Source organism: Bos grunniens, chromosome 29 (genome assembly GCF_055505025.1).
Source record: "Bos grunniens cultivar Pamir isolate PY7600 chromosome 29, Bosgru_T2T1.0, whole genome shotgun sequence".
NCBI lineage: Eukaryota > Metazoa > Chordata > Mammalia > Artiodactyla > Bovidae > Bos > Bos grunniens.
In genome coordinates, this window is record NC_141193.1 from 23,942,139 (window position 1) to 23,959,322 (window position 17,184).

Genomic DNA, 17,184 nt, shown 5'->3' on the forward strand with positions numbered 1-17,184 from the left:
GGAAATGACAACCCACTCCAATATTCTTGCCTGGAGAATCCCATGGACAGAGGAGTCTGGCGGGCTATTGTCTATGAAGTCGCAAAGAGTTGGACATGACTTAGTGACTAAACACACACACATAATCCCTGATACTAAGTTAGAATTAGTGCATTGAAACCTCCCTGAACCCCATACTTGCCACATGATCTTGAGAGAATCAGGTGTGCTCTCCAACTCTGAAAAAGCAAAAATCTGTTTTATGTGAAAATTAAGTAAAATGATTCTTACAAGGAGCTTAGCCCTGTCCCTGGCTCTTGTTAAGAAAATGTCAATGTTATTTTATTGTTAATCTATTCAGCTTCTCTCTATAAGATGCTTTATTTGACCAACATTTTTATTCTTTAATCATGGCCAGAGTTTTAAGTTTTCTTTTCTTTAGCACATCTTCTTGTTGCTCCTTTCTGCATTAACACATATGGTAATATAGAGCTTGAAATTTTTTTACTGAATATTAACTTCTTAAATTATGAATATTTTCCATGGTTTTCAAATAAAGTCAAGACAAATTCTTTGCCATTCCAAGATTCACATCATCTGACAAGAAAAGTTTTCTTTTTAATGCTTCAACAGGTATGACATGATTTAATTATTTCACAAAAGAGCATAATAGGCTCTCATTTTTGACTCAACAAATTTCTTTAGCTCTTCTCACTCTATTCCCTTTATCTTATAGAATGTACTTGATTTTAAAGACCCTTTAGTTAAGAACTTTAACCATGGAAGACCCAGTTGATGAGAAAATTTTCTATGTGCCCATGAATATATTTCTTATGTTATATTTAGTGCATAAATAAACCTGTATCAATTATTATGGATTATTTACTGATTTTTCTTCTGCACTACAGTGTTTACTCAATACAATGTTTGGCATGGTGCCTTACATACAGCAAGTATCAATAAGCATGAGTTTTTAATAAAATCATTTGAAAGATGCTCAGCAATACATTAACATAGACTCCCCATAAATGAACAAAATTCTCACACTACCTCCATTGAAGTGAGTAGAGAAGGAAGTATTGGTCATAATTTTATTCAGTCAGGTACAGCTAAGTATCCTTTCTCATAAAGTAGTCCTTGCTCATTTGGTGTTGTTCAGTTGCTCAGTTGTGTCTGATTCTATGCGGCCCCGTGGACTGCAGCAAGCCAGGCTTCCCTGTCCTTCACCATATCCCAGAGCTTGCTCAAACTCATGTCCATTGAGTCAGTGATGCCATCCAACCACCTCTCCTTGCTCATAATGTAGTGTGAATATTACAGTGAGGACAGATAGTGATTAAAAACAAAAAAAAAGCTAGCTGCATTTGTAATTGCACTTGGGGGCAGCCACAGAGGGCTTCCAGGTGGTGCTAGTAGTAAAGAACCTGCCTGCCAATGCAAGTAGATGTAAGAGATGCAGGTTCTATCCCTGGGTTAGGAAGGTCCCCTGGAGAAGGGCATAGACATCCACTGCAGTATTCTTGTCTGGAGAATCACCATGGGCAGAGGAGCCTGGCGGGCTACAGTCCATGAGGTCACAAAGAGCTGGACACAACTGAAGTGACTTAGCACTTAGCGCAGAGCCACAGCAGATGATTTGAAATCATAAAAGTCAGGACTGGGATTCAGACACACACTCCTTGTTCCCCGAAATTTCAGACCTATGTATTTCTCCCCAATTTCTCTGAAGGGAAATAGAAAATCTGATGATGCTGGTGGATAGTTCTGAATACTAACCTTGCAGGGCTGTTAGGTATTGAGGTGTCATAGCCTAATAGCCTCCATGGTAATGATATGTCCTGACCTCTGATGAAAGTAATGGCTCTTAGTAAAGGGTGGTCGATATGAATGGCAATTTTATACTCTGGGTATTGATTCAGAGTCTAATTAGGAAAAATGAGAGTGAACTCCCACTAGGTTCATATCTCACAAGTATCAACTCTTGGGAAAAGAAGCAATTAGAATTTTGCTTTCTCCTCTTTGGCTCTCATGTGTTTAATAGCATCACATAGGTGTGTCAGTGCTCTTGTTGGATTCTGTATTGTAAAGAAGGATGTGACACATTTTGTTAAAGCGTCAGTGAATTTCATGTCAAACTATCAATAAAGTGATTTCCTACTAGGTGAAAAGTAGAAAACTGAGGGAAATAAACTTTAAATGTAAGACATGAACTTTTTTTTTTTTTCATGTATAATACTAATTGTGGTTAGATATTGTGATATACTCAGGAAACAACAACAAAAAAAATATTTGGATTATTTTAGTATCTGTGAGGAACTGGAAGTGTGCCTGAAAATAGAGTGATCAGAAATGCATGGAGAATTAAATACTGGTATTTGGTTTTGAAAGATGTGTAGAATTGAAAGGTGTATAAATCTGAAAAAGAAGAATGGAGTCAAGAAGTTATTTCAGGATGGAAAAGCAGCTTGCCGAGGTTATAGGGATGAATCCAGCAATGTTGAAATCTTACAGAAACTACCTGGAACAACTTAAGAGCTTTGTATCAGCTACTAACAGTTATGAAAATAGTAGTATGTTTTATTTATGCCCTAAACATTTTGTTTTCATCAATTTCATATTGCCATTCTCCTCAGATGAACCGGTAAATTCAAATGTTGACTCTAGATGAAACAACATACAGATGTCTAAGACTAAATGTAAATATTGAAAGAGTGGAGGAGATTGTTAGTTATTCCTAATTTTCATTCTCCCATTTTTCCTCAATAATAAATGCCCTGAATCTTAGTTGGACATGTGGCTATCTAGACACCTTGGTATTTTCTTAACCTCTCTTCCAGCCGAGTTTGATTGCCTGGCCAAATTGCACCAAAGGGAAATAGGAGGAGGTAAAGTCTGTCTCTTCAAGAGGTGGTCTTCAAGTTAGGGGACGTTTCCTCTCCTTCCACATCTTTTCTTCTGATGGCTGAGGGATGAAGATGCAAGATCGATCTGGAGCTACTGTCTGCGACCAAGAGATGGATGGAAACTAGATGTTGTAGCAGATCACAATTTAAAAGAAGTTTATATGCCGCAGTGAGCCACTGAACCAGTCCTGAAGATCTTTAAGGCACCATGGTGCATGTGTGTGTGTGTAGGGGTGTGTGTGATACACACTGAAACCTAATTGCAACTAAGCCTAATTGCAATTAAATTTGAAAATAAAGAAGAATTGTCTAAAACCCACTCCTGTGAAATGCAAACTAAAGATGCTAGAGCATGCTAATTGTACACCAGGAACAGTTTATTTTTTCTTTTTTAAAATTTTTTAAAGAAATTAATATAAGGTTGAATCTGAGTTAATGAGAGCAAATTCTGCATGGGAACATTATCCAAGTCCATCAGAGTGCCTACTTTAGAATGCATTTACCTAGTCATGCTGTTTCCAATTACTAAAACATCTGAAAACATCTCCCTCCAAAATAATGTTTAACAAATCCTAGTATTCATTAAATTTTTTCTCATTTGTAGTAAGTCTCCTTCTACAAGTCCTTGATTTCTATTTTTTGTGTTTTGGAAACTCTGACATCTATTCTAATATTTTAATACCACATCTTCCACTAGTTCTCAGATAGAGATCCATAGAAAATCCCTAAAGTGAAAAGTGAAGTCGCTCAGTCATGTCCGACTCTCAGCGACCCCATGGACTGCAGCCTACCAGGCTCCTCCATCCATAGGATTTTCCAGGCAAGAGTACTGGAGTGGGGTGCCATTGCCTTCTTCGAGAAAATTCCTAAGGAGGCTTTAAATTTTTATCTTTCTTAGTACTTTTAAAATTTGTATATGTGTGTTAGGCCTTCCCTGGTGACTCAGACAGTAAAGAATCTCCTGCAAAGCAGGAAACCCAGGTTCAATCCCTGGGTCAGGAACATCCCCTGGAGAAGGAAATGGCAACCCACTCCAGTATTCTTGCCTGGAGAATTATATGGACAGAAGAGCCTAGTGGGCTACAGTCCATGGGTTCACAAAGAGTTGGACATGACTGAGCAACTAACACACACACATTCACATTTTTACCTTTCGTAACACTTTTTAAGCTTTAAATATGCATAAATGCTTGAAAACACAAAAAATGTCCATATATCAAACCTCAGTGTAAAAAAATTACTAGCTGTTGTTTGATTAATGAGTAGTGTACTAAAAGAAAAATGCACATGGGTGATCTGTTTCAAAGTAGTAACATACAGAACTCACCTTCACCCATGGATACAGTGAATCTACAGCTATATATAAAGTTATTTCTTGTGTGGTGCTTTTTAGGGGAAGGAGAACTAGCTGATTAATTCTTATCCATTGGGGAAATAAGAAAAGGCCACACTGAAGTGGATATGAGAGGCTGAGACACAATCTTGTCATAAACCACAGCTTGCTGCAGCAACCCACAGTCAGCATACCTCAGAGCCTTGAGTTTCTGCTTAAGGAGCTAACAGCTTGAACCCCATCTGGCACCCCAAATGGTAAGACCTGAACCCAAGAGAGAAACCCACAAAACAGTTATCTGTAAAGTCAGCATGGTTTGTGATCATGAGACCCACAATGCTATAATGAATCGAGAGCCAGTTCTTTAAAAAACATCTTTTTTTTTTTGACTGCTGAATCTTCATTGTGGCATGCAAGTTCAGCAGTTTTGGTGCACAGGTCTCTCTAGTTGCAACATGTGGGCTTTGTTGCCCCATGGCATGTGGGACTCTTAGTTCCCAGAGGAAAGATTCAACCCATGTCCCCTGCATTGGAAGACAGATCGTGAACCATTGGGCCACCAGGGAAGTCCCTGAGACACAGTTCTTAAAACTTATAAACAGATAGGCTAACCGACCCCAGAGCTCAGCTTAAGGCACATGACTTTTAGAAAAGCACCTGGGCTTCTTGTGAAAGAGTTTCTTTTGCTTATTTTTAAGCATAGGCAAGAGGAATAGGCATCTAAGGAGACACACATTGAGGGCTTATTGAAATACTCTTTGGGATATAGGTAACAGGGCAGCAGGTCTGCACTCTCCCTGTCCCTAACTCCAGCTTCCAAGTATTTCCTGGAAGGGAGATCATACTTTTGTCTGGAACCCTGACTTTTGTGGCTGCTGCTGAGAGAACTGCTCATTGGAAGGACTAATGCTGAAGCTGAAGCTCTAATACTCTGGCCACCTGCTGTGAAGAACCTACTCATTGGAAAAGACCCTGATGCTGGGAAAGATTGAAGGTGGGAGAAGAAGGGGACGATAGAGGATGAGATGGTTGGATGGCATTACCGACTCAATGGACGTGAATTTGAGCAAATTCAGGGAGATAATGAAGGACAGGGAAGCCTGGCATGCTGCAGTCCATGGGGTCACAAAGAGTCAGACATGACTTAGCTCTGAACAACAACAATTCACAGGACGCTGCTAGATCATATGGCTGTGATCATCAGCTAGGCTTGTACAGTTGAATCTCAGAGAAAGAGTTCAGAAATGGGAAGTATTTAACCAGGTCTTTAATAAATGATTTTACAATTATAAAAAAATTATTAAGATGTCATAGCCATTGTTTTAATTCTGTCATTGCATCTGTACTTGTTATATCAGATAAGATGGCACACTAGGCAAAGAACATCCATCTGGCAAATAATAAGATGATTTGAAGGAAAGAGACAGAAAACAACTGAGTACTTAGAATATCATGCAAATTGATAGATATAAGATGTTAGATGCTTAGAAGCAGAAATACAATAAAACAGGATAGGAGAAAAGATATTTCAAAGATACAATTGACATTAAATGGTGATTATTTGTAAGCTATGGGAGGAAAGAGCATGAACCATATGACAGTAATACAGCTTAGCTGGAATGTTGGCTTTCATGAGCATCTGCTTTCATAAATAGCTATTCCACGTCTAAAGATAAGACAATAATGTTAAGGATGTTTTATAAAAATTGTTGCTATGTATTGCTTTATTATATCAAGTATAACAATTAGGTCTCTAACGTGTGCTCAGTTGCTCAGTCATGTCCAGCTCTTTGGGGACCCATGACTGTATCCTGTCAGGCTCCTCTCTCCATGGAATTTTCCAAGCAAGAATATTGGAGTGGGTTACCATTACCTACTCCAGGGGATCTTTCCAACCCAGGGATTGAACCTGCATCTCTTGTGTCTCCTGCATTTAAAGGCAGATTCTTTACCACTAGTGTCACCTGGGAAGCCCCAGGTCTCTGAGACTGTAATGAATCTTTTGCTTTGATGAAGTCAAGTTTGAATGTTTTTTTGTTATTTTAATGATATCAGAAGAAATAAAGAGGAAAAAGCATGGAAGAGATCTGGAGGAAAGAAACTCAGTCTTATAGGGAACTGAGTTTACTTGATGTGTAGATCATGTTTGGGACCGTGGCATTTACTCAAACTAAATGCCATTCAATTTCATCCTCCTCCTAACAAAAACAATATGATCACTTGCTTATATAATACTGTGAATATCAAATAAAGTTATCCATTTAAATGCTGGACTTTGTGTTTTATCATTCATAAAATTAACTATATAGATTACTATGATTAACTTCAAAATCTTCATCTTCTTCCTGTATGGATTATCATTAAAATAAAAAACTAAGACTCCTTTATCTTCAGGAGCTTTTTAACTTTATTCATAATCACAGCTTATGATTTTATATATAAATATTGCAATATAGGTTCAAGAAGTGCCCTGGATAAAATCTTGGAAGTGTGTTATATAGGCAAGTATGATTGATTTTTCATAAAAAATAATCATAATACATAACATATCTTAGGAAAACCAAGTAACTGATATGTTATCATTATGTTGTTTCTACTCATCTACACTTTCTACTGTCTACTGTTTTTTTCAGGGCAAATTTGATACCCCTATTTTGCAGACTATAGATCAGAGGGTTTAGCATGGGAACAATGATGGAACAAAACACAGAGGACACTTTCCCTTGGTCCATGGAGCTCACAGATGAAGGCTGCAGGTACATGAATGCTGCAGATCCATAGAAAACAGCAACAGCTGAGATGTGGGAACTGCAGGTGCTGAAGGCTTTGGTCCTGCCCTCAGTGGAACAAATGTGCAGGATGCTGGAGAGTATGAAGATATATGAGGCAAGAATAGCTAAGGCAGGAGTCAAGATGTTAAATAAACTGAAGAATGTAACCGATAATTCATTGACATAGACACTGGAACAGGAGAGCTCCAAGAGTGGGAAGAGATCACAGAAATAATGGTTAAACACATGGTTCTTGCAGAAAAGAAGTCTCAACAAAAATCCTGTGTGGATTGTGGATTCAATTATTCTTAAATATAAACTCCCATTATAAGGCAGAAGCAGAAGTGATAAGACAATGTGACATTCTAAAGCAAGGGTTTGCAGATGGCACCATAGCAGTCATATGCCATTACAGCCAACACATGACCCTCTGCAAAAGCAAAAATCAGGAAGAAATAGAGCTGAGCCACGCATTCAGGGTAAAAGATGATATTCTTCTCTATCACAAGGTTCCTCAGCATTTTGGGGGTAATGATAGTGGAATGAGAGAGATCAATAAAGACAAGTTGATAAAGAAATAGTACATGGGGGTGTGCAGGTGAGAACTGAGCCCAAAGAATGTGATCTTCCTCAGGTTCCCCACCACTATGACCCTTAGATTCCTAAGAAGAGGAGGAAAAGAGTCAGCTGGAGTTGTGACTGTTCTGTGAACCCAGCAAGGAGGAAATCAGTCACTTAGGAGTGATTTCCAGGGTCTGTTATCCTCTCCAAGGTTTTAAGTTTAAAATGAGAAAATGAGTGTACATGTGTGAGCAGACATGGTCACGTGAGTGTATGTTATGAGGGGGAGGGACAGATTCTGTTCAGTTCACTTCAGTTCAGTTGCTCAGTCGTGTCCAACTCTTTGTGACCCCATGAACCACAGCACGGCAGGCATCCCTGTCCATCACCAACTCCCGGGTATCACCCAAAATCATATCCATTGAGTCAGTGATGCCATCCAACCATCTCATCCTTTAGTTTTCCCTTCTCCTCCTGCCCTCAATCTTTCCCAGCATCAGGGTCTTTTCCAACGAGTCAGCTTTTCGTATCAGGTGGTCAAAGTATTGGAGTTTCATCTTCAACATCAGAACTTCCAATGAACATGAAGGACTGATCTCTTTTAGGATGGACTGGTTAGATCTCCTTGCAGTCCAAGGGAATCTCAAGAGTCTTCTCCAAAAACACAGTTCAAAAGCACCAACTCTTTAGTGCTCAGCTTTCTTTGTAGTCCAACTCTCACATCCATATATGACTACTGGAAAAACCACAGCCTTGACTAGATGGACCTTTGTGGACAAAGTAATATCTCTGTTTTTTAATAAGCTATCTAGGTTTGTCATAACTTTGCTTCCAAGGAGTAAGCGTCTTTTAATTTCATGGCTGCAGTCACAATCTGCAGTGATTTTGGAGCCCAGAAAAAATAAAGTCAGCCACTGTTTCCATTGTTTCCCCATTTATTTGCCATGAAGTGATGGGACCAGATGCCGTGATCTTAGTTTTCTGAATATTGAGCTTTAAGACCACTTTTTCACTTTCCTCTTTGACTTTCATCAAGAGGCTCTTTAGTTCTTCCTCACTTTCTGCCAGAAGGGTGGTGTCATCTGCGTATCTGAGGTTATTGATATTTCTCCTGGCAATCTTGATTCCAGCTTGTGCTTCCTCCAGCCCAGCGTTTCTCATGATGTACTCTGCATATAAGATAAATAAGCGGGGTAACAATATATAGCCTTGATGTACTACTTTTCCTATTTGGAACCAGTCTGCTGTTCCATGTCCACTTCTAACTGTTGCTTCCTGACCTGCATATAAGTTTCTCAAGAGGCAGGTCAGGTGGTCTGGTATTCCCATCTCTTTCAGAATTATCCAAGTTTATTGTGATCCACACAGTCAAAGGCTTTGGCATAGTCAATAAAGCAGAAATAGATGTTTTTCTGGAACTCTCTTGCTTTTTGCGTGCTCCAACAGATGTTGGCAATTTGATCTCTGGCTCCTCTGCCTTTTCTAACACCAACTTGAACATCTGGAAGTTCATGGTTCACGTATTGCTGGAGCCTGGCTTGGAGAATTTTGAGCACTACTGTACTAGAGTGTGAGATGAGTGCAATTGTGCAGTAGTTTGAGTATTCTTTGGCATTGCCTTTCTTTGGGATGGAATGAAAACTGACCTTTTCTAGTCCTGTGGCCACTGCTGAGTTTTCCAAATTCGCTGACATACTGAGTGCAGCACTTTCACAGAATCATCTTTTAGGATTTGAAATAGCTCAACTGTAATTCCATCACCTCCATTAGCTTTCTTCGTAGTGATGCTTCCTACGGCCCACTTGACTTCATATTCCAGGATGCCTGGCTCTAGATGAGTGATCACACCATCATGATTATCTGGGTCATGAAGATTTTCTTTATACAGTTCTTCTATGTATTCTTGCCACCTCTTCTTAATATCTTCTGCTTCTGTTAGGTCCATACAACTTATGTCCTTTATTGAGCCCATCTTTGCATGAAATGTTCCCTTGGTATCTCCAATTTTCTTGAAGAGATCTCTAGTCTTTCCCATTCTATCGTTTTCCTCTATTTCTTTGCATTAATTACTGAGGAAAGCTTTCTCATCTCTTCTTGCTATTCTTTCGAACTCTGCATTCAGATGCTTATATCTTTCCTTTTCTCCTTTGCTTTTCACTTCTTTTCTTTTCACAGCTATTTTAAAGTCGTCCTCAGGCAGCCACTTTGCCTTTTTGCATTTCTTCTTCTTGGGATGGTCTTGATCCCTGTCTCCTGTACAATGTCACAAACCTCTGTCCATAGTTCATTTGGCACTCTGTCTATCAGATCTAGTCCATTAAATCTATTTCTCACTTCTACTGTATAATCATAAGGGATTTGATTTAGGTCATACTTGGAACGAAAGTTATGAGCAACCTAGGCAGCATATTAAAAATCAAATATATTACTTTGCCAACAAAAGTCCATCTAGTCAAGGCTATGGTTTTTCCAGTGGTCATATATGGGATGTGAGAGTTGGACTGTGAAGAAAGCTGAGTGCCAAAGAATTGATGCTTTTGAACTGTGGTGTTGGAGAAGACTCCTGAGAGTCCCTTGAACTGCAAGGAGATCCAACCAGTCCATCCTAAAGGCGACCAGTTCTGGGTGTTCATTGGAAGGACTGATCCTAAAGCTGAAACTCCAGTACTTTGGCCACCTCATGCGAAGAGTTGACTCATTGAAAAAGACTCTGATGCTGGGAGGGATTGGGGGCAGGAGGAGAAGGGGACGACAGAGGATGAGATGGTTGAATGGCATCACCGACTTGATGCATATGAGTTTGGGTGAACTCCAGGAGTTGGTGATGGACAGGGAGGCCTGGCATACTGCGATTCATGGGGTCACAAAGAGTTGGACATGATTGAGCAACTGAACTGAACTGAACTGAATGGTCTAGTAGTTTTCTCCACTTTTTTCAATTTAAGTCTGAATTTGGCAATGAGGAGTTCATGATCTGAGCCACAGTCAGCTCCCGGTCTTGTTTTTGCTGACTGTGTGGAGTTTCTCCATCTTGGTTGCAAAGAATATAATCAATCTGATTTCTGTGTTGACCATCTGGTGATGTCCATGTGTAGAGTCTTCTCTTGTGTTGCTGGAAGAGGGTGTTTGGTATCACCAGTGCATGCTTTTGGCAAAACTCTATTAGCCTTTGCCCTGCTTCATTCCGTACTCCAAGGCCAAATTTGCCTGCTACTCCAGGTGTTTCCTGACTTCCTACTTTTGCATTCCAGTCCCCTATAATGAAAAGAACATTTTTTGGGGGTGTTAGTTCTAGAAGCTCTTGTAGGTCTTCATAGAATCGTTCAGCTTCCTCAGCATTACTGGTCGGAACATAGGCTTTGGATTACCATGATATTGAGTGGTTTGCCTTGGAAATGAACAGAAATCATTCTTTTGTTTTTGCTATGCATCCAAGTACTGCATTTCAGACTCTTTTGTTGACTATGATGGCTACTCCATTTCTTCTAAGGGATTCCTGCCCACAGTAGTAGATATAATGGTGGAGATCATTATTTGATCGCTCATCAGACAACATACATAAAGCAGAAATCTCTTGACTCTCTCCTGCTTCTTGGAGACAAATGATGATTCTGGTTGAACCAGAGATGGACATACAAACTTCACGATACTTAGAATTCAAAGACTTCCTCACTTTTTAAGAGAAAACATCCATTTATGCGTTTTTAAAATCAGTCAGAATGAACATTGTTATTTTTATTTCTGAGGACCTTTTCTTTCCTCCCATATTCTAGATGTGTATGTTATTCATAGTCATATAAATTTGCAAAAGATTTAAGTAATAATGGTGTAAACTTTCTATAATTAATTAACAGAAGTTTCACTCCCCATGTGATATTGTGTTAATTACTTGTACTCTCCAACACTCTAAAAAACCAAAAACACCAATGTGCATTTCATGTGAAAATTAAGTTAAATGATTCCCACAGGGAGCTTAGTGCAGTCACTGGATCTTTGTAAGAAATATTAATGTTTTTTCCACCTATTGAGTTTGTCTCTGTTATATCTTTCATTTGACCAATATTTTCATTTCTAAATCATGACCAGAATTTAAAATTATTGCTCCTTTCTACATACATTAGCACATATGGTAAAAATGGAAATTTTAATTATTTTATTTGCTATTAGCTTTCTAAATTATTAATATTATTTATCAATTGACAGTATTTTCCATGGTCTCTAAATAAAGTCAAGTCAATTTCTTTGTTATTTACAGATATATGTCATCTGACAATAAGCTTTTTTTTAATGTCCCAATAGCTGTCACATGATTTAATTATTTCACAAAAAAGCATGGTGCGCTGTCATTCTTGACTCATCAGATTCCTTTAGATTTTTTCTCTCTATCCCCTTTATCTTGTGAACTAACAGTCAATAAACTTCAATTAAGGACTTAAAGAATGGAAGCTCCAGTTAATAAGACCATTTTCTATGTGTCCAGAAATGCATTTTTTATCTGGTAAAAATTTTGCCTGCCAATGGCAGAACACGGGTTCAATTTCTGGTTGGGAAGACTCCCAGGAGATGGAAATGCCAACCCACTTCAGTATTCTTGCCTGGGAAATCCCAAGGACAGAAGAGCCTGGCAGGCTACAGTCCACGGAATTACAAAGAGTCGGACACAACTGAGCAACTAGACAACAACCACATGTTACATATAATGCATACCTAAATCTGTATTAATTATTGTTTTTTATGGTTATTCTTCTGTACTAGGTAGTGTTTGGGATCATGCTTCACATACAGAAATTATCAATAAATATGATATTTTAATAAAATTATTGAAAGAAGTTTAGTGAGGAGTTAACATAGACTCCCTGGAGAAGGAAGTGGCAACCCACTCCAGTATTCTTGCCTGGAGAATCCCATGGACAGAGGAGTCTGGCAGGCTACAGTCCATGGGGTCACAAGAGTCAGACATGACCAAGTGACTAAACCACCACCATACCACACAAGTGAACAAGGCTCTCACAATGCCTGAGCTGAAGTGACTAAATAAAGACATGTTGGCCATAATTTTATCCAGTGGAGACAGGTATGATAAGGGAAACTTTATTGCTCAGGGAGTGTGACTATTAGACTGAAGACAGATAGAGACAGAAAAATAACTACCCACATCTGTCAGTGAACCTGGGGGCTGGGGGACAGGGGTTGCTGTTGTAGAAGACCTAAAATTTTTAAATTCAAGACTGGGATAAATCCTCCTCCCCACACTTTCTCTGGTGGCTCAGTTGATAAAGAATCGACCTGCAATGCAGGAGACTCAGTTTCAGTCCCTGGGTGAGGAAGATCCCCTGGATAAGGAAATGGAAACCCACTCCAGTATTCTTGCCTAGGAAATCCCATGGACAGAGGAATCTGGCATGCTGCAGCCCATGGGTCACAAAGAGTTGGACATGACTTAGTGACTAACCACTACCACCACCACCTCCTCCCCAAAACTTCAAAGGTAAGTGTGTCTCCCTCAAACTCTGAAGGTAAAAATTATTCTGATGGTGGTGGTGGGTAGTTCTGAGTACTAACCTTGCAGGATTTCTTGGTGCTGAGGGTCATAGTCTAAAAGTCTCTGTTTTTGTGATTTTGAATCACTGGTCCTGACCTCTGTTGGAGCTGATGATCCTTAGCAAAGATGGTTGATATTAATGGTGATTTTATACTCTAGGTGTTGATGCCAAGAATCTCATGTGGAACAATTAATGATTCTTACTTCCCTTTGGAAACATCCCACAAGTATCAACTATTGGGAAAATAAACAATTAGAATTTCTCTCTTTTCTCCATTGGATCTCAAATGATTAATATGGTCCCATGGATGTGGTTCATTGCTCTTGTTAGATTATACATTGCAAGCAAGGATGTGATAGATTTTTCACAGCTCCAGTGAATTTCATGTCAAATCAATTGAAAGTTCAACATTTCAGGAAATTACAAAGACATACATTAAAAGAGTTTTCTAATGTGATTTTCCACAATGAGAATAATAGATAATCAGAGAACAATGTTCACATGTGAGCTTTAAAAGCTTCTGTTTTCATTTCCTCTGCTAACTGTATTTAGCTGTCATGATACACCCATAAAAAAATATATTTTTAATATTTTAACTTGTGGACTGAATGAAAGCATCTGTTGGATTAGTGCCATAATCGAGTCCTAACAAATCTATCAAGGAAAAATAATGACCTAATTTCCTCTAATATTATAAGAAGTATGTTGAGAAACAATACAGAGATACATGTGTTATTGAGATTATTTTAATTCTATATAAATTCTGAATTGTATTTGCTAGGAAATAAAAATTGTATTTAATGTTTTTAAATGTTATATCATTTTGAGGAAAAAATACTATGAAATTTGTTAATAAAATTTACTTTTTTCAGCTTTGAGATATAATTGACATATAACATTGTACAAGCTTCAGTTCAGTTCAGTTCAGTTGCTCAGTCACGTCCGACTCTGCAATTCCATGAATAGCAGCATGCCAGGCCTCCCTGTCCATCACCAACTCCCGGAGTTTACTCACTATATACAATTGATTTAATACAGTTTAATATTGCAAATTGGTTTCCACTATGGCTTTAGCTAACACCTCCATCATGTCACACAGTTACCATTTCCTTTTTATGGTAAAAACATTTAAGATTTACTTTCTTAGAAACATATGAAATAGACTTCCCTGGCAGTCCAGTGGTTAAGACTCTGCACTTCCACTTCAGGGGTCTCAGGTTCAATCCCTAGTTAGGGTACTAAGATCCACATGGCATGTGGTAAAAAAAAAAAAAAGAAAGAATTGAATTAAAAAAAAGAAACATCTAATACAATATTATTAACCTCAGTCATTATTCTGTATATTAGATCCCCAGAGCTATTTATCTTACAACTGGAAATGTGTACTCTTTGACTTGCATCTCCTTATGTCCTACTTGACCATCTGGTAGAAACCATTCTACTTTCAGTTTCTATGAGTTCATATTTGTCAGATTCACATATAACTGATACTATACAGTATTTGTCTTTGTTTAACTTATTTCACTTAACCTAATGTCTCTGGGTCATTCCATGTTGTCCAAAATGACAGGATTGATTTCTTTCTCATGGCTCAAAAATATTCCATTGTGTATATATCCCACATGCCTTAGGCTGTTTCTGTATATTGGCTAATCAAATTTTGAAAGGCTTTAAGTTATTGTTGGGTATCAGATTTTAATCTGATTTTTAAGGTTTTTTGTGTTTTTTTTTTGCAAATTGCTACAAAAAAAGAGTAAAATCTAGAATAGAATAATCCATAAACACATAGAAAACTGTTGCTCATCAATAATTACCAGATCTAAGGACAATAAATATGGTACAATGTAACACAAAGCAAGTGTTCTCAACATTCTGATAACTTTGATAGAATATCCACAAGCATTCTTTAATGATAAGGAGTACCATAAAAGACATCATTATATAATATGTATGATGAGCCAGAAATGTGTTTGATAATCGTGTGGAGTGGTCAGAAATGAATGGAGAATTAAAAACTTGCATTTGTTCTTCAAAGGTGTTTATAACTGAAAGGTGTGCAAAACTGGAAAGGGAGAATGGAATCAAGAAGCTATGTCAGGACCAAAAAGCAGCAAGAATGAAGTGACAGGAATAAACCACATTGTTGAGATGTTGCAGAAAATATCCCACTCAGTGGGACAAATAGCTTTCGGGAAAACACTAATAGTTATGAAACATTAATATATTTTACATGTTATGTATATCATTTTAATCACATTTCACATTATTATTATTTTGGATACAGAGCCAAATTCAAATATTAACTCTAGAGAGAACAATACACAGCTGTTTAGGGCTAAATTCAAATACTGAAAAGAGTGGAAGACACTGTTAGTTATTCCCAATTCTCCCTTTCTTCCTCAATAATAAATGCCCTGATTCATAGTTGGGTAGGTAGCTATATAGATACCATGGTTTTTCTTAGCCCCACTTATTGCCACCTTGGACCATATGACTGGGTCGCAAAAAGGGAAATAGGAGGAGGTGATGTCTGTCACTTCCAGGCAGTTGTCTTCAAGTTAGGGGACATTCTCTCTCCTTCCCTATCTTTAGTTCTGATGGCTGAGGGGTAGAGATGAAGGATGAATCTGGAACTACTCTCTGAGACCAAAAAGTGGGTGGAAGCTAGATGTTGTAGCAGAGTCACAATTGAAAAGCAGCTTATGTCCCCAGTAAGCCACTGAACCTGTCCTGATTCACATTCAGACTTACAGACCACGGTATGCGTGTACTTCTGTATGTGTGATGCACAGTCACACCTAATTGTGACTAAAACAGAATATAAGTAATTTTCTGATATCCACTCCTGTGACATATTGAAAATTCTAATTGTATATGAGGAACTGTATATTTTTTAGAAATTAATATATATTTATATGAGAATTAATGAAAGACAAACTCTGTATGAGATTGTTCCAAGCTGATCATCAGTTCAGTTCAGTCGCTCAGTCGTGTCTGACTCTTTGCGACCCCATGAATCACAGCACGTCAGGCCTCCCTGTCCATCACCAACTCCAGGAGTTCACTCAAGCTCATGTCCATAGAGTCAGTGATGCCATCCAGCAATTTCTTCCTCTGTTGTCCCCTTCTCCTCCTGCCCCCAATCCCTCCCAGCATCAGAGTCTTTTCCAATTCTTTGCATGAGGTGGCCAAAGTATTGAGTTTGAGCTTCAGCATCAGTCCTTCCAAAGAACACCAAGGACTAATCTCCTTTAGAATGGACTGGTTGGATCTCCTTGCAGTCCAAGGGACTCTCAAGAGTCTTATCCAACACCATAATTAAAAAGCATCAATTCTTCGGCACTCAGCTTTCTTCACATTCCAACTCACACATCCATACATGACCACTGGAAAAATCATAGCCTTGACTAGATGGACCTTTGTTGGCAAAGTAATGTCTCTGTTTTTTAATATGTTATCTAGGTTGGTCATAGCTTTCCTTCCAAGGAGTAATAAGTGAAAGTCGCTCAGTTATGTCTGACTCTTTGAGACCCCATGAACTTTACAGTCCATGGCATTCTCCAGGCCAGAATACTGGAGTGAGTAGCCTTTCCCTTCTCCAAAGGGTCTTCCCAACCCAGGGATTGAACCCAGGTCTCCCACATTGCAGGCGGATTCTTTACCAGCTGAGCTACAAGGGAAGCCCTCCAAGGAGTAAGTGTCTTTTAATTTCATGGCTGCAATCACCATCTGCAGTGATTTTGGAGCCCCCCAAAATAAAGTCTATCACTGCTTCCACTGTTTCCCCATCTACTTCCCATGAAGTGATGGGATCAGATGCCATGATCTTCATTTTCTGAATGTTGAGCTTTAAGCCAACTTTTTCACTATCCTCTTTGACTTTCATCAAGAGGCTCTTTAGCCCCTCTTCACTTTCTGCCATAAGGGTGGTGTCATCTGCATAACTGAGGTTATTTATATTTCTCCTAGCGATCTTGATTCCAGCTTATGCTTCCTCCAGCCCAGCGTTTCTCATAATGTACTCTGCATAGAAGTTAAATGAGCAGGGTGACAATATACAGCCTTGACGTATTCCTTTTCCTGTTTGGAACCAG

The 17,184-nt window shown here is 38.7% G+C and overlaps 1 pseudogene across 1 annotated transcript; it reads right to left on the reverse strand.

The window, feature by feature from the left end:
- Positions 1-6,812: 6,812 nt before the first annotated feature.
- On the reverse strand, positions 6,813-13,139 carry LOC147342344 (olfactory receptor 8G3-like; annotated as a pseudogene). The gene is made up of 2 exons (XR_015157738.1): positions 13,110-13,139; positions 6,813-7,751 (listed from the first exon to the last, which is right to left on the reverse strand). The product of XR_015157738.1 is annotated as an olfactory receptor 8G3-like (transcript).
- Between the last annotated feature and the right edge of the window lie 4,045 nt (positions 13,140-17,184).